The following is a 26,877-nucleotide window of genomic DNA, read 5'->3' on the forward strand; positions in this document are numbered from 1 at the left end:
TTTAAATCTGTATTTTAAATTCCTGCACTGCTGCTAGGTTTTATTGTGGTTGTATTGTTACATTGCGGTTTTAATGTTCTATATTTTTAAATTGTTTTATTGTGTGCCGCTTGGTTTTAATTTTTGTGAGCCGCCCAGAGAGCTTCGGCGATAAATTTTATAAATAAAAATAAATGTTGTTGCTGGGAAAATTAATTTTCCACCAGCTATGTGAGGATTGCAGCTAAGCTCATGGGGAACACGGAAGTCCAAGGGGGGTGGCGGATGAGATTGGCATCCCTGCTAATAAAGAAGTGCTGATGCTGTGTCCCTGTGAGCCCTGGCTCCACTACACCACTGATCACAGGAAGTTGTTAACCGAGCCGTAGTCTAATTGAAAATCTGCTAACGCATTAGGTCGATCCACATATTGGCAGGTGCTTATGGCCCCTCTGACTGCCAAGAAATGCTATTTCCAGTTCTTTGGTTCGTTTTTCTCCTTGGTTCTGCATACTGTAGTGAAGTGCTGTGTTCTTTCTAGAAAGAGGGCAACAATTTCACAGAGTTGTGCTTGTATTTTATTTTTAATTTATTTTTTGCTGTTCCACTCTCCTGCTGGAAACGAATTTAAAATAGCAGGAATAGCAAAACTGTCGTGCACAAGCTAAATGTAGCTCAGTTCCTGAGCAGCTGAAGAAATTGAATAGATGGGAATAAATTGAATAGATCTGAATTTAGGGCACATACTCACCTAGTGAGTATGTGCCCCAAAGGTACCATGAGGTCTTGCCTTTCACCTTTTCTCTTCCAGCCAAAGGTTCAGAAAAGGAGGTTCAGGACTAAATATCCAAGTGGCGTAGACACACTTCAGAACTGTGGTTACCTACTCTGAGCAGCTTCATTTCTAAAAATGCTAGTGAATGTAGTGGGAGCTGATACGAGTCAATAGCAGACTGGACATAGGAACCAGATTCCATAGTTTTTCATTTCAAAGAATTTATCTGCTCTGCTGTTTTGCTAGTGTAATTTACAGCAACCATTTTTCACTGTAGTGAATTGCAAGTGTTTTCAATATGACACTGCTGCTTCCTATTTGGAAAAGAGCTTTCCTGTAATTAATATTTCCAAGACAGTTTTTGTTTTTGGCTTTTTGATGGTATCAGCTGTGGAGGAAAATGTCACCTACCTGTGGATTTTTATCCCAAGGAACGATCCCAAACTGTGGAGCATCTGACTCACCAATTCTGCCTCAGACTGTATTTTAAATTCATTTTAATTCCTATCCCTTAAATTGCATTGCCGCCATAGAAACCTCGAATAAAACCTTTCTCTTAGTAAACCATCGATATTACAGCAGTGAGATTTTAGGTTTTATGCATAGGATGAACAGACACAGATAATTGTTTAAAAGATAAAGCAAACATAGAATCATAGAATCACAGAATAGTAGGGTTGGAAGGGGCCTATGAGGGGCTGCGGTGGCTTAGTGGTTAAGACGCTGAACTGCAGACCGGAAGGTTGGCACGACAGCAGTTCGAGACCCGAGTGCCGCGTGAAGGAGTGAGCTCCCGTCTTCAGTCCCAGCTTCTGCCAACCTAGCAGTTCGAAAGCAAGAAATTGCAAGTAGATACATAGGTACCGCCTTGGCGGGAAAGGTAACAGCGTTCCGTGCACCTCGGTGTTCAGTCATGCCGGCCACATGACCACAGAAGCGTCTTCAGACAGCGCTGGCTCTTCGGCTTAGAAACAGGGATGAGCACCGCACCCTAGAGTTGGACACGACTGGTTGGGGACACCTTTACCTTTACCTTTTAAGGGGCCTATATGACCATCGAGTCCAACCCCCTGCTCAGTGCAGGAATCCAAGACAAAGCAGCCCTGACAGATGGCTGTCCAGCTTCATTCTGAAAGCATCCAGTGTGGGAGAGCCCACTACCTCTCTAGGTAAGTGGTTCCACTGTCGTATTGCTCTAACAGTCAGGACGTTTTTTTCCTAATGTTCAGCCGGAATCTGGCTTCCTGTCACTTGAGCCTATTATTCCGTGTCCTGCACTCTGGGATGATCGAGAAGAGATCCTGGCCTTCCTCTCTGTGACAACCTTTCAAGTACTTGAAGAGCGCTATCATATCTCCCCTCAGTCTTCTCTTCTCGAGGCTAAACATGTTATTTTTTAAATTAAAACCTTATTTGCTTATAATATTTATAAATTATATGAGCATAGATGTTATCAATAAGTTTCAATAGGTACTTTAGAGTAACTGTATGCTGAGACTTTAAGGAAGCTGTTATATACATTATTATTATTATTTTATTTACAACACTTATACCCTGCCCTTTAGCCAAAAAGGCTTCCAGACTGGCTTACATAGATAAGAAGAATGGCAGTCCCTGCCCTCAGGCTTGCAATCTAAATTGTAACACACACACACTCACACACACACTGTTCACACACACACAACATACAAATAATAAGGGATAGGGGGTTATATCCTTAACCAAGTTCACTTCTTTTAATAAAACTCACACCAGTTGCTATTTTCCTAGCTCCACCCCAGCCAGCTCCCCTATAATAATACAGAGGAAAAGTCTTGAAGTTGTCCCTCTAGTCAGGGATTCTCTGGAAGGATATAGGGTTGAACATAGTCTCTCAGCTGTCACTCATGATGGATCCTCAGCTTCTTGAGACTGATGCACCTTCTGTGTCAGGCTTTCTTCAGCTTCCCCTGGACTCTGTTCGGGGGACCAGGACACAGCCAAGAAGATGCCATAGCTGGCATCTCTGAAGTCTCCCTGCTTCCTGAGGTCACTTGCCTTTTGCTGTCACTTTGGCCAGAAGCTATTCTGATTCTAGAGTCTTCTGCACCTGGTTCACTCTTATAGCTTCTGTCTCAGCTCTTCTTCCTCTTCCTAGGCTCTTCTTCTGTGACTGCTGGCTCTGCTGACCACCAGACCACACTGCCCTTGAACACTGCTGTGGCTGCTCTTTTGTACAGTTTCAGTCAGGAGCCCTCTGTCCAATGACCAACAATTACCTCATTGGCCCATTGTTGTTCAGTCGTTCAGTCGTGTCCGACTCTTCGTGACCCCATGGACCATAGCACGCCAGGCCTTCCTGTCCTGCGCTCTCTCCCGGAGTGTGCTCAAGTTCATATTCATTGCATCGGTGATGCTATCTAGCCATCTCAGCCTCTGCCGTCCCCTTCTCCTTTTGCCTTCAGTCTTTCCCAGCATCAGGGTCTTTTCCAGGGAGTTTTCTCTTCGCATTAGGTGGCCAAAATATTTGAGCTTCAGCTTCAGTATCTGTCCTTCCAATGAGCACTCAGGGTTAATTTCCTTTAGGATTGACTGATTTGACCTCCTTGCAGTCCAGGGGACTCGTAAGAGTCTTCTCCAGCACCACAGTTCGAAAGCATCAATTCTTTGGCGCTCACCCTTCCTTATAGTCCAGCTCTCACAGCCATACGTTACTACTGGGAAAACCATAGCTTTGATTAGACGGACCTTTGTCGACAAAGTGATGTCTCTGCTTCTTACTATGCTGTCTAGGTTTGCCATAGCTTTCCTCCCAAGGAGCAAGCGTCTTTTAATTTCATGGCTACAGTCACCGTCTGCGGTGATCTTGGAGCCCAAGAAAATAAAATCTGTCACTGCTTCCATTTCTTCCCCTTCTATATGCCAGGAAGTGATGGGGCCAGATGCCATGATCTTCGTTTTTGTAATGTTGAGTTTCAAACCAGCTTTTGCACTCTCCTCTTTCACCCTCAACAAGAGGCTCTTTAGATCCTCTTCACTTTCTGCCATTAGGGTGGTATCGTCTGCATCGTCTGGCTTTCTTGCATTTCTTTTTCTTTGGGATGGATTGAGTTGCTGCCTCCTGAACAATGTTACGGACCTCCGTCCATAGTTCCTCAGGCACTCTGTCTATCAGGTCTAATCCGTGAAATCTATTGCTCACCTCCACTGTATATTCATAAGGGATATGATTTAGGTCATACCTGAATGGTTTAGTGGTTTTCCCTACATTCTTCAATTTAAGCCGAAATTTTGCAACAAGAAGCTCATGATCTGAGCCACAGTCAGCTCCAGGTCTTGTTTTTACTGACTGTATAGAGCTTCTCCACCTTTGACTGCAAAGGACATAATCAATCTGATTTCGATATTGACCATCTGGTGATGTCCATGTGTAGAGTCATCTCTTGTGCTGTTGGAAAAGAGTGTTTGCTATGATCAGCGTGTTCTCTTGGCAAAACTCTATTAGCTTTTGTCCTGCTTCATTCTGTACACCAAGGCCATGCCTGCCTGTTATCCCGGTGATTTCTTGACTTCCTACTTTAGCATTCCAATGCCCTATGATGAAGAGGACATCTTTTTTTGGTTAGTTCTAGAAGGTGTTGTAGGTCTTCATAGAACCCATCAACCACAGCTTCTTCGGCCTCAGTGGTTGGGGCATAGACTTGAATTACTGTGATGTTGAATGGTTTGCCTTGGATTCCTACTGAGATCATTCTATCGTTTTTAAGATTGTACCCCAGTACTGCTTTTCCCACCCTTTTGTTGACTATGAGTGCTACTCCATTTCTTCTCAGGGATTCTTGCCCACAGTAGTAGATATGATGGTCACCTGAATTAAATTCGCCCATGCCTGTCCATTTTAGTTCGCTGATTCCCAAGATGTCGATGTTCAATCTTGCCATCTCATGTTTGACCACCTCCAACTTACCTTGATTCATTGATCTGACATTCCAGGTTCCTAAACAATATTGTTCTTTACAGCATCGGATTTTCTTTTCACCACCAGAGACATCCACAGCTGAGTGTCCTTTTGGCTTTGGCCCAGCCGCTTCACTCTTTCTGGCACTACTTGGAAATATGCTCTGCTCTTCCCCAGTAGTATATTGGACCTTCTGACCTGAGGGTCTCATCTTCCGGCGTCATATCTTTTAGCCTTGTGATACGTCCCATGGGGTTTTCTTGGCAAGAATACTGGAGTGGGTTGCCATTTCCTTCTCCAGTGGACCACATTTTGTCAGAACTCTCTGCCATGACCTGTCCGTCTTGGGTGGCCCTGCACGGCATAGCTTATGGCTTCACTGAGTTACGCAAGCCCGTTCGCCACAACAAGGCAGTGATCCATGAAGGGGCATTGGCCCATACTTATGAGCTAATGAGAGCCAACAGAATGTTCATAGATGTTTTATCAAACTTGAGGGGGGTAGGGGAAGCCAGCCAATGCAACAAAATAATTTATCCGCTGAAAGCCTGAGTATACAGGACAGACTTTGCCTGGCACCCAAAGGATAATAACAAAGGTTCCAGGCAAATCTTCCTTGGAAAGGAGTCCCACAGAAGAGGGCCTTACCTTCCATCCACAGATGAGAACATCTGAGGAAGGGCCTCTGATGGCACATTTAGCTGCTGGGCAGGTTCATAGGGGAGCAGGTGGTCCTTTAGGTACAGGCCCTGGACCATTTCAGACTTTAAAGAGTAAGAACAGTACTTTGCATCACGCCTGGAAACCAACTGAGAGTAAATGAACCTTCACACCACCCAACCTTGTTTGGGGGCTATTCAGTTGTTGGGGGACTATGGGTGGCCTCCCGATTGCCACTCCCTGCCCTAGATACCTTCCTTTAATATACTTAGTAGCACTGGTGAAGCAATGCTGATTACTGTTGCAGCCCAGTACAGAGGGCAAGCAGCAAACAATAGGAGTCAGTGTCCCCTGCAGTAGTGCTTAAGCTGCCATCCTGTGCATGCAATCCTGGGAGTAAGCCCCACTGAGCACAGTGGGACTTCCTTTTGCATAGATGTACATCAGATTGTTTGTGCTCTTCTGCGCTGCCACTTTGTACAGCAGAGCACAACACTGGGCTCCATAGGGAATATGTGGTGGCACAGGCTACGCTTAAGAATTTTAGCTCAACTCTGGTGCAGAATGTAAACATTACAAGATCTCCATGTATTTTCAGGCCTTTGTGTCTTTGGTAGATTTGCTAATAAGATTCAAAATGATTAGAAATACAATCTAGATAAAAAGAGTTTATATGGTTTTTTCTAAGGAGAAAAAAAAAGAACCCAGCATGTGCCAAGATGAATATTCTTCGTATGGAGAAAAATCTCTATTAACTATGTGCATCCATCAGTGAATGTCGGATAAGGAGCTCTGGACATCATGAAGCTGTCAGAGTTGTTTACAGATTTTACCCCTGATGTAGAGCAGATGCTTGGTGCTTCCCCTGCCCCATAGCTGTTTGTCTTTTGCTTTCTATCTGCTAGCAATTTAGCTATCTGTGATGAGGACACTTTCCAGGGTCCTGGTTGGATAATGCATGAACACCTTATACACTGTCATTTAGAAAGAGCATTACACTCCTTTTCTGCATGTCTTCTTTTCTTATTATTAAAGTTTCCCATCCACTAGGGAAAGTTCTAGGGGGAAAAAACTTCACTATGCCAGGTATTATACGCCTTATAAGTGACACCTTATGTGGTGTCACTTACAAAGAGTGTGTGTGACTTCTCTCCCTGTTGTTAAAGTTTCACGTCCACCAGGGAAAGGTCTAGCGCTCACCCTTCCTTATAGTCCAGCTCTCACAGCCATACATTACTACTGGGAAAACCATAGCTTTGATTAGACGGACCTTTGTCGACAAAGTGATGTCTCTGCTTCTTACTATGCTGTCTAGGTTTGCCATAGCTTTCCTCCCAAGGAGCAAGCGTCTTTTAATTTCATGGCTACAGTCACCGTCTGCGGTGATCTTGGAGCCCAAGAAAATAAAATCTGTCACTGCTTCCATTTCTTCCCCTTCTATATGCCAGGAAGTGATGGGGCCAGATGCCATGATCTTCGTTTTTGTAATGTTGAGTTTCAAACCAGCTTTTGCACTCTCCTCTTTCACCCTCAACAAGAGGCTCTTGAGATCCTCTTCGCTTTCTGCCATTAGGATGGTATCGTCTGCATATCGGAGGTTGTTGATAATTCTCCCAGCAATCTTAATTCTGACCTGTGATTCATCCAACCCAGCATTTCTCATGATGTACTCTGCATATAAGTTAAATAAGCAGGGTGACAATATGCAGCCTTGTCGTACTCCTTTCCCAATTTTGAACCACTCGGTTGTTCCATGTCTGGTTCTTACTGTTGCTTCTTGACCCTCGTACAGGTAAGGGTAAGGTGGTCTGGTACTCCCATCACTTTAAGAATTTGCCACAGTTTGTTGTGATCCACACAATCAAAGGCTTTAGCGTAGTCAATGAAGCAGAAAGAGATTGGGTAGCAATACACAACTCAGGCCAAAAGAGCTACCAGGGATACTGGAACAACCAGAGCTCAGGAAGACCTTGTTGCGTGAGCAAGGCTCAACTGGAACAGGAAGCCACCTTATACTCCTTCCTGTCCAGGAGGATCCAAGGACCAGCCTGGATGGGTGGAGCCAGTCCAGGACTTGAGGGTACTTCACTGAGAAGATGCCGTGTGCTGTTCAGAGGCGCACTACGTGGGGTAGCTGTGCACATATCTCAGCAGGTCCTGATAGCTGTGGAAAGGACCATGGGCTGGTAGTGAAAGAAGAGGACAGGAACTTGTTGATTATGCATAGTGGTGCTGGAATTGGAAGCAAGTTGCCACTTTGAGTGACATATTCTAAGGTAGGGTGAGGAACCTGTGGCCCACCTGATGTTGATGGACTCCAATTTCCATCAGCCCCAGCCAGCATGGCCAGTGGTCAGGGATAGTCCAACAACAACTGGAGGGCTGCAGGCTCCTTACCCCTGATCTAAGGGCACCAGCTAGTGATGGAAAAAAACAAACTGCTTATTATGCAAGGCCTCACCTATCCCTCTTCTGTGCTTCTATGCACATTCCCACCATTTGGCTGGCAAATGAATATAGTGCATATTATATAGGTTGCAGTTTAAAGCTGAAATGGCTGCTGCATTAAGGATGCTGCTCAGTGACCTTCTGTATGCAAGCGACATCATGCTTAGATTCCTGCATCCTTGCCCCATACACAAAGTGATTTTGAGCAAGCACCCAGTTTTGATTGATTTTTAGAGTTAATGTACTCCCAAACTCATGGCGTAGGGGCTAAAGTTAGCTCCTTGTTTAGGAGGCCAAACTGAACAAGAAAAAAATCAGAGCCAGACAAGCAATTGCTGCCTCCTCTCCTAATAGAGCAATGGATTTCTCTCCCTCCTAATTGCTCCATGCATCTCTACGAAAGACATATGGTACCATTTGATTTCCCATCTTTGAGCTTTTGTTTTTCTTGCACAATAAAGAACAGTGAAGAGTGAAGACTATTCCACTGTGATTCTAAGGGGGTTTCTGGATAGCAGTTTTTCTTAGCAATAACCATGCTATGTTATTGCTAAGAAATGTATGTGGGGTGGTGGTGTAATTTGTATTATTATTATTATTATTATTATTATTATTATTATTATTATTATGTTTATATCCTGCTGTTTTTCCTCTTTCAAGGAAGCCAAAGTGGCTTACACGGTCCTCCTCTCCATTTTATCCCCACAACAGCCCTGCGAGGTAGGTTAGGCTGAGAGTCAGTGACTGGCCCAAAGTCACCCAGTGAGCTTCATGGCCAAGTGGGGACTAGAAGGAGAATTTCCTGAGTCCCAGTCCTACACTCTACCCACAACACCACACTGGCTCCTGACATGGTGCTAATGTCACTTAATAATGTACCGGACATGGCTCTGTGATCTGCTTTTGATTCATCTACTCCATTTGAACTAGCAGTGATAATCAAGCAGATCAGCGTAATCCCCATGAAGCTAGTGGGTGTCATGCATGCTGATTCAACATACCGCACTCTCACAAAAACCTCTATCTGGAAGTGCCATTAGAAAGATAAACCTTAGAACTGAGGCCCATGATTAGTGGAATCACACCATGTAGCTTTTCATGGACTGTACCACTTCAGATAGTAGCAGGGAAACTCCTGTGCTTGAACATTTTTCCATATCAAAAATAATTCTGTGCACACAGAAGAACTCATTGTCAAGGACAGCATGTCCCTGATATGCGAATTTTGTGTGGGCAGGGCAGGAAGGTGTGAATGTCAGTTCAACCTCCTATCTGGAATAGAGAATAAAAGAAACCAAGGTGTGTGCCATATCAGAAGTTCCTATAGCACACATAATATGCTTAATGTAATGTACCCAGATGGCTAAAGCAAACTATATTAAAGCAAAACAAATATTCTCCTGTCCTGTGAAAAAAAACTTCAAGCTTCTTAAATCCATTATTAAGTAACTTTCTAGCACTGTGTGGAAGTATGTTCTGCAAGAGAGGATTTATTGGCAAACCAAGATGAAGTTAGATGTTCAGTGGTTTGTAAATACATTTGATCTTCCTTAACATCTACTTTTGACAGCCTGGTACCCAGGGACTATATGCTTGCACTTTCCCCAGGAAATGAGATAAAAGCCAAGGTTAAAACATACAGCCAAAGCACACCAGATTGTCCTTACAATTCAGGTCAGTGAGAGAGATTTGGGATAGTTACACAGAATCAGGACTCGAACTCCGGAGAGATTTGTGATGCAAATACAGGTTTTAGGGAACAAAAAATGAATCTAAGAGGCCCCAAGCTAGTAGTATGGTGACAAGGGGGAATGTCCTGAGTGGGCTGCATTCATTAATTTGTAGCACTCACTCTTGGCAGCTCATGTGCTATGGAGATGATGGTGGGATAGTTGAGGAAAAACCTGTTCTCTATGGCTCACTTGGCTCTGATCACCTGGGATCACACTGGACGCATTTGCTCTTCTCATGCTAGCTAAAGGTGGGAGTAAGGAGCAGCACTGGAACAGGAAAGAATGGCGCAGTGAGTGTGACCCCACATAACCATATCTTCAAATCTTACTGAGAACGTTGAGCATTACTACTGACAAGCAGTTTTTGTGGCTACCACACTAGCTCCATAATGCTGGAGATGAGCCTCATGCTACTGAGAAAACATCTATTTTTCTCTTGGAAATTCTTCTAATCCAGACCTCTCTCACAGAGCAAGCTGTTCAAATTGCTGGCATAAACGTATTTCAAAACAGCTGTCTGGAAAAGTTAAGGTAAAGGTAGGAAGAAAAATGGGGTACCTTGGCATCATAAGCAATTTGCAGGGAAGGGCCATAGCTCAATGGGAGAGCGCATGCTTTGCACTCAGAAGAATGTGGATTCAATCCCTGGCATCTTAAGTTGAAAGGATCTCAGATCACAGGGCTGAGAAAGACTCCTGCCTGAGATGTTGGGGAACTGTTGTCGGAGGAAACAAGAGGCAGGTGCCTTCCAGTTGCTTGGCCTACAACTCCCATAAACCTCAGGCAGCATGGCCAATGGTCAGGGATTATGGGAGTTGTTGTCCTACTCCTATCCTTAGAGACAGTGCTAGAGATAAATGAGCTAATGGTCTGTCTTGGTACAAGACAACTTTATTTATTTGTTGCATTTATATTATGCCTTTCCTACATGATCCTCCTCCTCCTCTTTTATCCTCACAGCCACTGTGTGGGGTAGTAGGTTAGGTTCAGAGTTAGTGACTGGCCCAAAGTCACCCAGTGAACTTCATGGCCAAGTGGGAACTAGAACCTTGGGTTTTCCCAGTCCTGGTCCAACACTCTAGTCAGTATGCCACACTGGCTGTGTTTATATGAGCAGGTCCTAAGCAGAACTGAGAGCTGTACTTTGGTTCGTCATGTTTTACACTTCATGATTTTACAGCCCTGGTTCCAGTAACTGCTTCAGATGCAGTTTGGGTTACTTCACTCAAAGGTATTTAGAGCTTAGCAGTGTATATGATAGCAATCAACAATTAGTTCATGGTACTTGTATTTCCAGATGGGAAAAGTCATCCTGTTCTATGTGACAATAAGTTAAAAAGGTAATGACAACATTCTGTTTTGTTTCACTGATTTCTTGGCCAGAGACCTACCAAATAATTGGAGGCATTTGAGAGCAATTATACAGTTATTTTGAAATCCAACACTTCTTTGGTGTAGCAGCTTATCTAATACTCTGCCATATGTTTGAAATCTTGAATCAGTCAAAAGAGACCAATTATCATCTGGAATATGGATGTTTTCCCTCTCATGAGCAGGGTGCATTCTGGGATATATTGCTGTACCATATATGATACGGCAGCTGTATAATTTGGAAGATGAGAATGAGGCTGCAATTCTATATACATGTATCTGGGAGTAAGTCCCATTGAATTTGGGACTTGCTTTGGAGTGGGCATAAATAGGTGTAATTTTTAGGAGTAGAGCTTACAGTGCAATTCTATGCATGCCTTCTCAGAAGGAAGTCCCATTGAGTTCAGCTTCCAGGTAATGGTGTATACTAGCATTGCAGCCTTAAACTTTAATCATACCAGTTGCACTTACTTTAACATTCTGATCCAAGCAATACAGCATTTTCTCACATGTCAAAAGCTTTTGTATGAAAGAAACTATTAGCATCTCAAAAGTCACCTGGCTTCCATTCTTGAGACAGCTTTGCCACTTTCTCTCCTGCCAAGATACTTCTAATGGCTTGTTGTTGCAAATGAACATCTTTGCAATTCTCCTACTGCCAGGATCCTTGCAATGACTTAATTTTCGGTATATTCAGAGTCTCTCCATGATCAAGTGGCAGTAGCTGCACTTTCTGGAAATAATCAACAATATGAGGACTGTACAATATAAAAATCAGCTGAAGTCCAAAGCGGCATGACATAGAATCATAGGATTGGAAGGGGCCTACAAGACCATCATGTCCAACCCCCTGCTCAGTGCAGAAAGCCTGATTCCCAGGCTGTCTCCCATCCAAGTACTAACCAGGGCTGACCCTGCTTAGCTTCCAAGATCAGACGAGATTGGGCGCATCTTTCTGTTGTGCCTGAAACTCATGCTGCAATCTTCTGAAGTGGTTGCAGCATGAGCATTGGGAAGTGAAGTTCCCAATGGAAGTGGGAACTTCATTCTTCATCATGAGTGGATTGTGCAAATCCTTACACAGGGGTGGCATAAATTATACATCTGTTCTACAAACTATTATTGTCTGACTGATGCCATATACTTCTTATAGTCCTTCTCTTCTCTGTCTGTATGCAGTGCGTACTCATGTTAAGGATACTTTTCTGTCATGTTTTATATAACATTTGATGCTGTGGTCCTACTCCATTGACAAGGCTGAGAAAAACTCAGCTTTTATTCATTTCTATCACATTCACCACTAGAAAACAAAATAAGACACAGAATTCATTTTATGTTTGTGGACCATCATGCAGCACTCTTGCTTAAAACAGTATGAAATTAATTTTAGACACACAATAAAAGAGAAGTCTCCATGAAAAATGAAGCAGAAGTGTTTCATATTTTCTGAAAGCCCTGGTGGCACAGTTGTTCGTGAGGCATATGCAAAAGTTAAAATTTTCACTACACTGCCATCTTCGCACTGGGAGAGCCCATTAAATAAAATTTGTATCCAGCAATTATAAGGAAACCGTTTTCCCTTACAGCGTGGTTATTATGTATTGTGTGGTTGGGGCCTCTAGGCAGAGGTCTGCAAGCTTTATTTAGACAAGACTACTGCTTGAGGTGACTGAGGAAAGAATAGAAAGGCTAATAGTATCTAATGGGGTGATTCATGGGAAGCTTAAAAATGGTGGTCCTATGTATTACATTTCTCATGTCTTTTGGAGTGAAGATGTTGATTATTTTGCCCTGTGCTCACCCCAATATGGTCAATGTAACTTCAGTAGGAGGTCTCTGAGGGTGAGACTGCATGAATATTTAGCATAGAAAGTCATCAATATGTAGGTCATACTCAGCTTCTTTGCATCTGACCAGTTCCTGTTGTCTAAGTTCTTATGTCTCTTTTTACTTGTATTTTATCATACATTTTGATGTTTTTATTAGAAGTTGCTTTTGAGAACACCAAATGGCCAATAAGTAGGAAATCCCTTTTTAATGAGTTGGATCCAGATAAAATCAGAGTAGACCCATTGAAATTAATGAGACTTAACTTATTCATGGCTAACTTAAGTTCCATTGATTTCAGTGGTTCTACTCTAGATGACTAAGTCTGGATCCAACTCAATAAATGATTACTGGTGCGTTCCTGTGTATTTGAATGATCTAGCTGAAGTTGAATCCAGAGAAGTAATGCTGGTTACAAGAGTTCAGTCGTGAAGCACATGTTTCACTTGTCTAACCATATTCAATTAACAAAAAAAAAACCCTTTGATTTCAACATGTTTTGTTAAGGGCTTTCCATGTTCACTCAAGCTCCAAAATGTTGGGATATATAGGTGTTAATGGCCATGCCCTTAACAGACATGATGTTTAGGCAATATGGATATAGTGTAGTATCTTATGCTGTGGCTAGTTCCAGCTTCCCCACTATCTTGGAGCTGGATGGCTGTCAGTGGCAGAGTGGTGTACCTAAGTCCCAAACTTGTCTTTTTACTAGAATGGACACATACTGTAGAGTCCATGCAACTGAAACTATTTGTTAACTGAATTTGATTACATTTTGACAAGGCTATGCCTAAAACTCTCTGATCAGACAAACATGAAAATGATGAATTCAGTGGAATAAGGAAGGAAGAAGTATAATTAATAAGAAATCACACACCATTTAGAAGGAGAAGGATTCACACAGACGGTAGTGTAGTGGAGCCAGGGCTCACAGGGACGCAGCACCAGCAAAAAATGTTTAGCAAGGATAGTGGCGTCATCTGCCACCCCCTCAGACTTCCATGTTCCCTCTGAACTTAGCTGCAATCTTCACAGTAGCTGGCAGGAAATGAATTTTCCCAGCAACAATATATTGTTCCCTGTTGTAATGCAAAGTATTTTGGGGTGGCTTGGTCTTGAATGGGTAATTGAGACCCATCAGCTTTATGAAATAACTGTTCCTGGTGGAGGTGAAAACTACTAGAACTGGTCTGTTACTATGCCTGCATGCATTATTGGTCTCTCCTTGGAGGGCATGGCTATGGGGATTGTCATGAAGAGCACCTGCAATTCAAAATTGAGCACTACTCTGCACACAGACGCACTTTAACTACATTTTAAAAACATATACCTGGTAAGAGTACTGCCCCCTGTGCCCCTTACGAGGAACTCAGCAGCCCCTTTCCTTTATGAGTTACAGGGTTGAAGAGCTGTTCACCAAATAGCAACACTGAGGCCTAGTGATTTTGAGGTAACGATGAAGCCAAATGAGGAACATGTTATATGACTACTGGGGCACAGTGTATACCAGACTTTCACCCTGACCTTACACAAAAACCATTTCCCGAGTGGTGCTGTCCAAACAAAGAAATGGCTTATGAATTTTAACCCTAGCAAAGTATGTGAGAAAGAAGGCAAGCAATACCTGTCACATTCTCATATCAAACTATTAAGTAAGCAATTTCTTTCTGTTTCATATGGGAATCAGCACAGACCATTCTCAAACTGACTTCTGCTACACTGTCAAGTTTCAGATCAATCTGTTGAGACATTTTCTGAGTGTCAGCTGTAGAACCTACTTCCCCCTATTTCTGTTTATAATGGCAGATTGCGATTAATTTGACCCACCCTTAAAATAGGGCCAAAATTGTGGCCCTATAATAAATTAGTTTTTCATATTCTTATATGACATTGCCTAGGATTCAGGCTCCCAGCTATGGGAAAACTGGGTTCTGGAATCATCCCAGAGCTCCAAAGCAACCCCCCCCCCCGAGAATCCCATGGATCCTAAAGCCAGCAATAGGGATGTGTGAATCAGCAAAACCTGAGCTTGCAGAAGTTCTCCAAATTTCCTCTTGAAGCTCATTCTGAACTGCGTTCATATCAGATTGTGAGCTTTGCTTTTTCCTTTCGCATATTTTTCCAAATGTATGCATCAGTTCTGCGCATCTTTGAAATGTACACATTCTTCTCCCATTGTTTAAAGCGTGTTTCTGCACATTTTCCAGAAGTACCCATTTTTGCATGGACATTTTTTAAATGTTCACTTGTTGCTGAATGCAGTTTTGTCCACAAATCACATTGCAAGCTCAGAAGTGTACGGACTTCAGCTACAGATTGCATTCCAGTCCATGTTCGGTCTGGAAGGTGAGAACTAGGTAAATATGAACAAAACTAAACTGAAAGGAATTCATCATATGTCCCTAGCCAGCGATGTCTCCATCCTCTCTGACTGAACAGATGGCTCCGCTCCTCTCCTTTGACTCAGAGGACTCTGCTCAGAACTATCTGCAGCATCCCCTCTGCTACTGCACCACAATCAGGAGTAGAAGGAGCCTGTGTCTGTGAAACAGGGTGTGGCTTCTTTAAGATTAGTTAATGGGGTGGGCTTATCCTACTGAATTGACTCCAGACTATTGCTGGAGCAGTATGCCAAGCTCTCTGTTTCTTGGTTTGCTTTGTAATCGGCCACACACTGGCCCTGTTCACATATAACACAAAGCCATGAGGGTTAGGGAATTTCCGCTAACCATGGGGGATTTGCATGTTGTGTGGGGGGAGAAAATCATGTTCCCTATGGTTACCAAGCCACCCCTGCTAGCCACCCCTCTGCAAAAGGGTTAAGGAGCCCCTGGTGTTAAATGATCTCCAGATGACTTCCAGGCTGCAACAACAGAATCCACCACTACAGTGTCCACCGCTGCGGGCAATGCTGTAGCCATCATGGACTTCCTCTATGGTCCTCTTGCCATTTTGGATGCTGGAGTGGCCGCCGGGAGCCCATTCGCACTGCAGAGGATGTCAGGATACTCGGTAACCACACTGGGAAGATAGCCAGATAACTACAGAGGTGGGGTGGTTAGCGGAACCACACAGCGCCACATGGTTCTTGGTCATGGGACGGGCACACGCATCATTATTTCGTTAACCTCCCCTCTGTAGTTACCCTAAACACCCTCCCCCCATGTGTGTCTAAATAGGCCCTCTGTGTTTTGACCAGCGGTTACTTAGCTTGAAATCTTGCCATGCTTGCCCAGAACACTCCTGCTCTTCCCGGTCTGGATGAGGATATTATATTGGCAGTAATGACCTGATATGATTATGATCCATTGATCATGGATAAGGCTCAACTTCTCCTAACAATTTCACAGCCATAGGATCCTGTACTGGTCAGAATACAAAAGACTTACTTGCTTTGATTCTGGTTTAACCTGCTCGCATTAATGCCTGTGATGAGGCTAGTCTGCTATAATGCACTCTTCATGGGTTTAAAGGTGATGATTCTTTGGAACTTCCATCTTACACAAAATTTTAAGTTGTTAATGCGAATGCATCACATCAATGCTTAAGTATATCCTTCTGTACTCTGAAAACTTCAAGACACAGTTCAGGATTCTGGTTTAATCAGTACATTTCTAAATCACTTGTGGGCATTCCCTTTTATCTTCTTCCCTTATGTCCCATTGCAATTTCTCAGATCAACCCAAAGTATCTTTGTGATTCATACCATCCAAACACTGTCCATTCAACCAGGACACAGAGAGAGACATTCTACATGGCTGTTCCACAACCATAACACTTTGTGTCCTTGAATGTTCCTCGAAGCCAAACTATATGGCAGGTTTTCCTCCAACGCTTTCATATTTGGACTCCCCTTCAAGGGCTCATTTGAGCTTATGACATTTTGTTTTGTTTTAAATGTCCACAAGAAAGCAATTGGGCTAAGAAATCCATGTTAAGTTTATTTTACCACCCTGCCCCCATTCTTGTAATATTTCTAATTTTTGATCTTGCTCCAGACCTTTTTACACTATCCTCAGTTCTACATAAGATCTGCAGCACTGCGTGTCCGAGGACAAATGGAAATAAAAGCTTTATATCATTTATCTTCCCTTCCCTGAGACCTTTCCAAGATGCTTATAAATCTAGCCACCATAGATTGCATTACAATACAGGTATGCAATGCTGAGACATAAAAATCCAGCAGAAGAAATGATCTGATTATTTTTCAGAAAAATAGAAATCTGTTTATGGAAACTTTTTATACAAAGTAGAAATGTAAGAGTTGGATGCTTCATTGATAGTACAGCCAAATTCTGAGAACACTTCCCCTATGATCAATTACTAAATTCTGTACATATTAATAAAATATAAAAATCCTGACTGACTGATTTAGAGCAGGGTAGGGCAACCTAATTTCATGTGGCCGTCTGCAACTTATCAATTTAGGCCTCTGGCAAGAGCTGTCTCTTCCTCTCCTGGCAGGGGAGTTGGATGTGTGTGTGAAGTTGGGGGCGGGGGGAGAGAGAAAGAGAAAAGAGGGTGGCAGAAAGAAAGAGAGGCTTGAGTAACTTAAAACAGAAATGCAAGGGAGGACTGATTGGGGATATTGGATGCATGCAGGCCTTCCGCTCCCCACAGTGTCTTGATGCACTGGAGGGGGGTGGGAATAAATTGGGATATTGAAAGGAAGGACCATAGTTTAGTGGTAGAGCACATGCCTTGCATGCAGCATGTCGCAGGTTCAATCCCCAGCATCTCCAGGTAGAACTAGGAAAGAATCCTGCCTCAAACCCTGTAGAGCTGCTGCCAGTCAGTGTTGACAGTACTGGGCTAGATGGACCAAAGGTTTGACATAGTGTAAGGCAGCTTCCTATGTTCCCAGCAGTCCTACATAGATTTCACCACTTGCAGGAAGGACTGTCTGTCGCTGGGAAATCCGGCTCTTTTTGGCTAAGCGGAATTCCGTGGTATGACTCGCTTTTCGGCTGAACTTGTTTGCGCATTTGTTGAGGAAGGTTCTGCAATTTGTGCCAATTTCTGAGCAACTGCACAAATTATGGCCAAATTTGCATAAATTCGGTTGTAATTTGTGGAAATTGCTCAGAAATTGGTGCAAATTGCAGAACCTTCTTGTCAGGGTTGGATCGGAGCCCAGAGAGCCCCAAAGCAGTTCTGATTCTGAGGAAGAGTTAGAAACCGCAAGAGAGGAACCCACACACATTTCAGAGGAGCAGCCAGGGCGAAAGCCCCTCCCGGTACACATTCCTGAGAGTGATAGTGACCCTGGCAGGGAGAGGGCGGAGCAACAACAGTTTCTGGATGCTAGGCGCCGGTGCAACCTCAAGCGTGAGATGGCAGGCACTGAGAGGCGGTGCTCAGCCCGCTTGGCGCGATGGCAACAGTGGCCGGGAAAGGGGAGGACTCTCTCCTCCTAGTTCATAAGTACAGCATTTTCCCGCTTTCCCCTCCAAACAGAGATCAACTGATTCCTAAGGTTAGAACCCCCGAGTAGGCAGCTCTCTTAAGTCTCACTCGTAGGATCAAGCAATTAGCATCTGTAAATGTCATTAGGTTGAATGGGAATAAAGCCTTGGAAAAGAGCCCTATTGTCTGCGTGTTGATTCTGGCTACCTGAGGATTTCAGAAGGCAGCGGGGGCGACCTCCTGATGCTTCTCTCCCTACCCCCCAATGTGCAAAATTCACAGAAAATCTGCAAACTGGCCCGACTTACTGCAGATCAGGTCAGGTGCCACAGCGGGACTGAAATGAAGTCCGGGGGACTTAGCTTAGGAAAACTCATGGAATTCCACCCCCCAAACGGATTTTTCTGACATCCCTACTTGCAAGTGCTGTGCTCTGGTGCAAGGAAGGGTTGTACCTTAAATATATAGACTATTGATTATAGAATACATCCTGTTATAGTAATCTTTAAATTGTAAAATTTTCTTCTAGCTATTTAAGAACAATACATTAAACAAAATAATAAATACACAAACAAAATGTGATGTGTATACATGTATTCTTCTTTTCTTCCTAGAGTCCTTCCCGCCCCACCTAAAATCTCAAGATAAAAAAGCTTCTCATATTATTTTTATTAAACAGGTTTCATTCCTTTTGCAGTAAAAAGGTCTATGAAACTTGATTTGTAACAGGATCTGAGTTGGTATCAGTTATTACACACATGCCCATATAACTTAGATGATTGAGCTGGAGGCTAGAATTAGAGTCTTTGATCTACTGTTTGTTAAAAGTAAAGCATGAGTTAAGGTGCCATTTAAAGTGTGCTTTTGTAAAGCAATACATTGACTTTTAAGTTTATATCCTGCACAGTGCTGACATGTTTGTGTGAATTCTAGAACCTAGAAATGGAATAAGTTTTGATCACTTATTAGAAACTGATTTCACTCAGTAAAATATATGGGCAGACTGAAGACAGATATTAGGAGTGTAGCTCTGGAAGAGCTAGTATTTTTCACATTATTTGTGGGATTTGTCCTAAGATAACAAGGTTTGGGCTTTTAATAGGGTGGCCACTTACAAATCACCAAAGAAGAGGTGATTTGTAAGTGTGATTTGTAAGAAGTGATTTGCATACATAGAATCACAGAATAGCAGGGTTGGAGGGGGCCTACAAGACCATCAAGTCCAACCCCCTGCTCAGTGCAGGAATCCAAGTCAAACCATCCTGACAGATGGCTGTCCAGCCTCATCTTGAAAGCCTCCATTGTAGGAGAGCCCACCTCCTCCGTAGGTAATTGGTTCCATTGTCATAGCCGGAATGTAGCTTCCTGTAACTTGAGCCCATTATTCCGTGTCCTGCACTCTGGGATGATCGAGAAGAGATCCTGGCCTTCCTCTCTGTGACAACCTTTCAAGTACTTGAAGAGCGCTATCGTATCTCCCTCAGTCTTCCTTTCCCAAGGCTAAACGTGCCCAGTTCTTTCAGACTCTCCTCCTGGTGCTTCGTTTCCAGTCCCCTGATCATCTTCGTTGCCCTCCTCTGAACCGTTGCCAATTTGTCTGCATCCTTCTTAAAGTGCGGTGCCCAGAACTGGACACAGTACTCCAGATGAGGCATAACCAGTGCTGAGTAGAGGGGAACTAGTACTTCACGTCATTTGGAAGCTATACTTCTATTAATACAGCCCAAAATAACATTTGCCTTTTTTACAGCCACATCACATTGTTGGCTCATATTCAGCTTTGCGATCTATGACAATTCCAAAATCCTTCTCACTTGTAGTATTGTTGAGCCAAGTATCCCCCATCTTGTAACTGTGCCTTTAGTTTTTTTTTTCTTCCTAGGTGCAGAACTTGGCATTTATCCCTATTAAATGTCATTCTGTTGTTTTCTGCCTGGGTGCTCCAGCCTATCAAGATCACTTTGAATTTTGTTTCTGTCTTCCAGGGTATTAGCTATACCACCCAATTTGGTGTCATCTGCAAATTGGATCAGCATTCCCTGCACCTCCTCCTCCAAGTCATTAATAACAATGTTGAAGAGCACTGGGCCCAGGACTGAGCCCTGTGATACCCTGCTCGTTACCTCTCCCCAGTTTGAGAAGATCCTATTGATAAGCACTCTTTGAGTCCGATTCTGTAGCCAGCTGTGGATCCACCTGATCCTTGTTTCATCTAGCCCACTTTGAGCTAGTTTGCTCATCAGGATGTCATGGGGCACTTTGTCGAAAGCTTTGCTGAAGTCAAGGTATATTATGTCCACAGCATTCCTACAGTCCACAAGGGAGGTTACCTGATCAAAAAATGAGATCAGAGTAGCCTGGCAGGATTTGTTTTTGACAAACAAAATGTTTTGACATGTTGGCTTTGAGTAATCACTGCAGTGTTATCAAGGTGCTTCCAGATGGATTGCTTTATCATCTGCTCTAGAATTTTCCCAGGGATTGATGTCAGACTGACTGGTCTGTAGTTCCCAGGTTCCTCCTTTATGCCCTTTCTGAAGACAGGGACAACATTAGCCTTCCTCCAGTCATCTGTCACTTCACTCATCCTCCATGATTTCTCAAAGAGAATAGACAGCGGTTCTGAGAGTTCTTCTGCCAGTCCCTTTATTACTCTAGGATGCAGTTCATCTGGCCCTGGAGATTTGAACTCATTCAAAGAAATTAGGTGTTCCTTGACCATATGCCTATCCATCTCAAGCTGCAATCCTGCCCCTTCATCCTGTACTTCTCCTTTGCCAAGGGGGTCATGAACCCTCTTTCAAGAGAAGACTGACCCGAAGTAGAAATTGGGCACTTCTGCCTTTTCTTTGTCATCTGTTATTTTGCCATCCGTATTTAATAGTTAAGCCACCATTTCTTTCTTCTGTCTTTTACTGTGCACGTATCTGAAGAAAGCCTTTTTGTTGCTTCTAGCATCCCTCACTAACCTCACCTCATTCTCAGCTTTAGCCTTCCTGGCGCCATCCCTGCAATTCTGTGCTACCTGCCTGTACTCTTCCTTTGTTGCTTGTCCTTCCTTCCACTTCCTATATGTGTCCTTTTTTGTTTTCAGGCCTTCTCTAAGCTTTTTGTGAAGCCACATTGGCTTCTTCTGTTGTCTTCCTCCTTTTTTTCTTGTTGGAATTGTTTGTAATTGTGCCTTCCTTTCTTAAAAACTCCCACCCGACTTGGACTCTTTTTCTTATTAGAGTCACTTGCCATGGGACCTTACTTATCATTGTTCTGAGTGTATTAAAATTGGCTTCCCAAAATCCAGGGTACGCATTTGGCTACACTCAGCTTTTGCTTCCTTTAGAACCAAGAACTCAGGTAAAACGTGATCACTTTCCCCCAGAGTTCCTGTAACTGCTACTTTATCCACTAAGTCATACAATTTTCATATGATAATTTATATGAAATATAAATTTATATAATATATAAATATTAATTTATATAGATGCACATTTAGAAATAATTATTATAATTTAAATAGAAATACAGTACATCTCACCATAGTGTGGAAGAGTGTGACCAGGTGACCTGTGTGCCTGCCAGTTCAGTCTGCTGTTCAGGTGCTAACTGGTGATGGGCAACCATTCCTCTGGTTCTTTATCTTTAAACCGGAATTTGACTGACAGCCCTTCAAACAGAGGACGCCTTCAAACAGAAGAGTGGTTAAGACGCTGAACTGCAGACTGGAAGGTCGGCAGGACAGCAGTTCGAGACCCGAGTGCTGCGTGACGGAGGGAGCTCCCGTCTTCAGTCCCAGCTCCTGCCAACCTAGCAGTTCGAAAGCAAGAAATTGCAAGTAGATAAATAGGTACCGCCTCAGCGGGAAAACAGCATTCCGTGCACCTTGGTGTTCACTCGTGCCGGCCACATGACCACGGAAGCGTCTTCGGACAGTGCTGGCTCTTCAGCTTAGAAATGGAGATGAGCACCACACCCTAGAGTTGGACACGACTGGTTGGGGACACCTTTTACCTTTTAATCCTCTGTAAAAGAGCACACATGGCCATCCTGGACTAGTATTAAATGAGATTAAATCAATTTGGGGATATGTGCTTCCAAGAGAGCCACTAATCATTCTTTTTGGATATCTTGAGGGTAGAGTTGCTTCTGAGGATATTGAAATGGTAGTTCATCTTTTAACAGCAGCCCAAATGGCAATTAGTTTTATTTGGAAGAAGCTTAATCTGCCATCAATTAATGACTGGTGTTTTAGAATTTGGAATATGGCCATCGAGATAAAATTGATCAATATCGTAAGACTTAGAGAGGGGAGTTTAACAGAAGACCGATGTATAGAAAAGTGTTTTATTATTTATTGGGATGAAAATGTCCAGGAAGCATATGAACCTTTTTCTCTATTGGGGATGATTTAGTGTTTGCTTGTTTCATTAAAACACATATTGTAATTATTTTCAATGTTTAAACATTGTTCCTCTTTTTTATTATGATTTTTTGATGTCAAGCTTTGATGTTTGTGTTTACAATATTTTCGTCTTATGATAATGAATGCATTTAATAAAATATTAATAAAAAAGAAATTGAAAAAGGTAGTTTACAGTTGTGTATTTCTTATACTACAATCCAGTGAGGCTCAGTATGATTAACACAACATGTTACCTAAGCTGTTCGGGGCCAAGGTGGGTCAGCTTGATTTCACCTTGGGTTGTTTGTTTGTTTTTATATTAAAGGAAAAAAATAGAGTTGTGGTATTGACATGCATTTCTTTACAGATTCATTAGACTTTGTTTTGTTTAGCTTCTGTCCTTTGTGGAATATGAGGTGTCATTTTAATGGCACGTAGAAAAGCTCTTGATCGTCAATAGCTGCACATTTATTATGGTTCGTAACCATAACAGCAACATTTCTTGACACTGATTCAGAAAGAACACTTCTCATTATATGGCTTGTGTGTTGTTTCTCTGAGGGCATTACGGATCATATCATGCCAGTTTGTCTGGAGACACTGTTGACGACAATTATCACTGAGTAGGCAGCCTGGGAGGCAAAGCAGGAGAGGTGCTGGGGGAGAGGAAGGCAGATGGCTACGACATGAACCAAGAACATGGGGTCTGGCAGTAGCATGACGTCCTCCATAAAGTTCCTCAGAGTGAGGAGCCAAAAGGTCTCAGGCTTTTTAGGGCCAGGTGAAATCTCAGCAGCCCCTTATGTCACGAGGCAACCATTGAATCAGCAAATGGAAGAAGCTCCTTGTGCCAGCTTTTTTGTGGTACCTAATCATAGGGGATAACAGGCTAGGGTCTCCCTCTTCTGGTGAACTGCCATGGTTTTATTTATTTTTTATTGTAAAATTTCATAAAAAGAAAAGGGAAAGAAAAAATTGTGGCTACACAGATTTGAATATAAAGATTTCAGTGTGTGTGCGCGCGTGCACGTATATATATATGTGTATATATAAGATATAGATATGAGTGAAAATATCACTCCCATAGTGGCACCAACCAGAAAGTTCTTGTCACTAGCTGACAGCCCTGATGGCTGACATATTGCCTGTTTTTATATCTCTCCCATTTTCTTGCGAAAGCTGGAGGCACATTTCAAAAACAATACCAAATAATAAGGTGCTTCCTAAGATTCTCAATAAATTAGTGACAAAAGCAAACTTTTATTAAGCACTTTTTCTGTCTGCAGCCCCCTCCCACTTTCCATCTTAAGGGCCAAACCAAACATTCTTCAAATCATGCATAACAGAGCTATATGTGATTTTCTTATTTACTTCAGTGTAAGTGCACATGGCCCCAATTCAGATTGGGACCATGACACTCCAGGAAGTGTGTGGGGGGGGTAGCTTTCCCTCGATCTGTTTTCATCCTGAAATTCCACTCCCCAAAACACCAGCTATCTCCACCTACTGATATTTATTTATTTATTACATTTCTATACCACCCAATAGCCAAAGCTATTACAGAGAGCAGTAGGACTCTCCTCTTTATATCCTTAGTATGTGGGGCGATATGTGCCAAGCTTAAAATCCATCCAGACCAGAACATAGGTATTTAACAGGATAAATGTATCTTTATTTATTAAGATGTCAACATTCAGAACAAACAATAACTGATAAATAATAATAATAATAATGGTTCTAAAAACCTAACACCACATCTCTGCTTTCAGTAGCTTTTCTCCTTCTCTTCTCATTTACAACCTATCTCTGTTTCTACTCACTCACTTAACTAACCTACTCTGGCCCCTAGTTCCTCTCACTATCTAATTCTGTCCTCACTCCAACCCCTGCTTCTGTGACCTCTCTCTAACGGTCCCTGTCCTCCTTCAAACTGACTTTCCCCAACTGCCACTAGCTCCACCCAACATTCCATTCTTGTCTCAGCTGTCAGTCATTCCTTCCACTCACTCGTCAGTTGCAACCATCATCCATACACATCCGCAAGAGCTCTGTGGAAAAGCCAAGGTTTTGCCTTTGAATTGGGCTTGGAAGTGAATCGGCAACCAATACAGACCAAACAATATTAGAGTTGTAAGCTCCATTAGTCTTGCTCCAGCCAGGATTCTTGCAGCTGCATTTTGAACCAGTGGAATTTTCTGAACAGTCTTTAAAGGCAGCCCATGTAGAGTGCATTTTGGTAGTCTATCCTTGATGTTACTAAGGAATGTATGACTGTGGGCAAGGCTTTCCCATCCAAGAAGGGGTGCAACAGAAGTATGCAGGCCTGATGGCTATGGAAGGTGTAACATCAGAAGTTGCTCTGAGATGGGCACAACATGGGCAACATGAGTCAGTTGTGAATTAGATGCCCATTCAGTTCTCCCTCCCCTATAAAGTCCAAGCAAATGTGTTTTAGTGAACATCAAAAAGAGGGTAAATATCTCAAGGGTAAATCAATGTTGCTGTTCAAACAGTGGATACTAAGGTTTCATAGTAATCGCTAATAAATTATAGCATTGTGTTGCTGCTTTTAAGAAGAAGCAAAATTTATTATCTATATTTCTCAACATAGAGTATACGCTAGCATTATGTCTTTGAAAATCTTCAAACATCTCATTATCAAGCTATCAAATTTGTGAATATGAAACACTATGCAGTAGGGCTTAAAGATGTGGATTCATATAGCTGTTCATGAATTTGAAGAAGTTTCCATTGTCATTTCCATAGATCTCAAATGGCAGTGGTTGGTTCCTTCTACCTTTGGTGAACATAAAATGAGAAATGGGAAATTGAATGAGGGAATCAGAGCAATTAGATAACACCAGTCAAAACACTGCTGTACAGTCTTTTCCCACTCATCATGATAGCATCATTAAAAAGGATCACACTCTAGATTTGAAAATGTCAGCTACTTGTTCTGCATGAAGCATTCAAGTTTTGAACCAGTGCAATATTAACTTCTTTCTATAACATTAAATAGCTGCAGTGCTTAAATGGCTATGTCCATGTGGACTAGATCTGCATATGTGTTTTCAGTTTCAGTTTCCTCCAGTAGCAGGTATTACTGACAAACTACAAAACTGCTTTTTCTACTTAGAGGAGTATTAAAAAAAAAAAACAACGGAAAAAACGAGTTCATTGCTGTAAATTATTATACTAAAGGAAATGCTAAGTGTGTATGCCAGCGTAAAAAATCAAGGTATGAATTAGACTTGTGCCCATGCATGCTCAGTTAAACCTGGAAGTCTTCAATTAACTAAGTTCCCCGTTTTGTCCAAACAAAGAAATTATTGTTACCAGGTTTGGAATAAGCCAGGCTTGAAAACCAATTTCAAACCATAGTTTAAGATCCTGGCTTGTTCCACACCTGGTAACTATAGTTTCCCAGTTTGGGTGAAACAGGAAACTATAGTTAATTGAAGACTGCCTGGCTTATTGCACAGTGCCAAGAAGGGAAGAAGAAGGGGCAGCGTAAAGACAGAGCACACAGGTAAAAGGTTAATGCATATCTTGGTTTATTAAGCTGAAATAAAATAATCCAAGCATTACCTTGTGCATGTGTATGTTCAGTCATATGCGCTTGTAATCTATAGGTTATGGCTTTTAAAAAAAAGAAGTTGCAGAACTCAACATATAAGTGCTCCAGCTGAGAGCAACTACTATACTTTAGGGTGACTGCTAAACAACATATAAAACAGAAAAGGGGGGGGAGTTGTGCCGAATATTTCTTTTGGTTTAAGCATGCTGAAATATTAACCTGAAGGTTCAACTAATTATTTCAGAAATGTCTGTGGTCAATTTACTTTAGCACATCACTAATGCCTTTTTTTCTTGATGGGAGGATCCAAAAAGAAATAAAAGGGGAGCCATAGGGGGCAGGACTCAAGTAAAAATTAAAATGTGAGATTGCTTTTCATAAAGAAGATTATGTAGCACAGCTGCTTTCTTTTTTATTTAATGGAGCAAGCATGGAAACTATCAGTTTCATGTTAACTTAAGATGAAAAAAACTGGTACACACTGGTATCACAGCAGTACTTTTGGTTATTAAAAATTCACATTCTAATTAAAAAAACAGATCAGTAAAAAGAAAGAGGAAGTGAAAATGTATCAAAATCTAATAATTTAAAAGCTATTTTTGAAAAAAGTTACTTCTTGTCATACCTATTAAAACAGAAGTTGTCTCCTAGGATTTATTGGTGATCACTCAATCAGAAACCAGCAGTTATTTTTGCATTTGTGGGACCCACTTATTTGACTTCTTAAGATGCCAAAATTGCATTTGTAAAATCAGATTTATCTCAAGC

General features: G+C 42.3%; 1 protein-coding gene across 1 annotated transcript in view; it reads left to right on the plus strand.

Moving 5' to 3' along the window:
* Window positions 1-26,877, plus strand: part of PLXDC2 (plexin domain containing 2) — a 344,440-nt gene that overhangs the window by 166,595 nt on the left and 150,968 nt on the right. The window lies entirely within an intron of this gene.

The sequence above is a fragment of the Heloderma suspectum genome, chromosome 5, assembly GCF_057233095.1.
Source record: "Heloderma suspectum isolate Gila_16-S chromosome 5, 16-S_ref, whole genome shotgun sequence".
In the NCBI taxonomy this organism is placed as follows: domain Eukaryota; kingdom Metazoa; phylum Chordata; class Lepidosauria; order Squamata; family Helodermatidae; genus Heloderma; species Heloderma suspectum.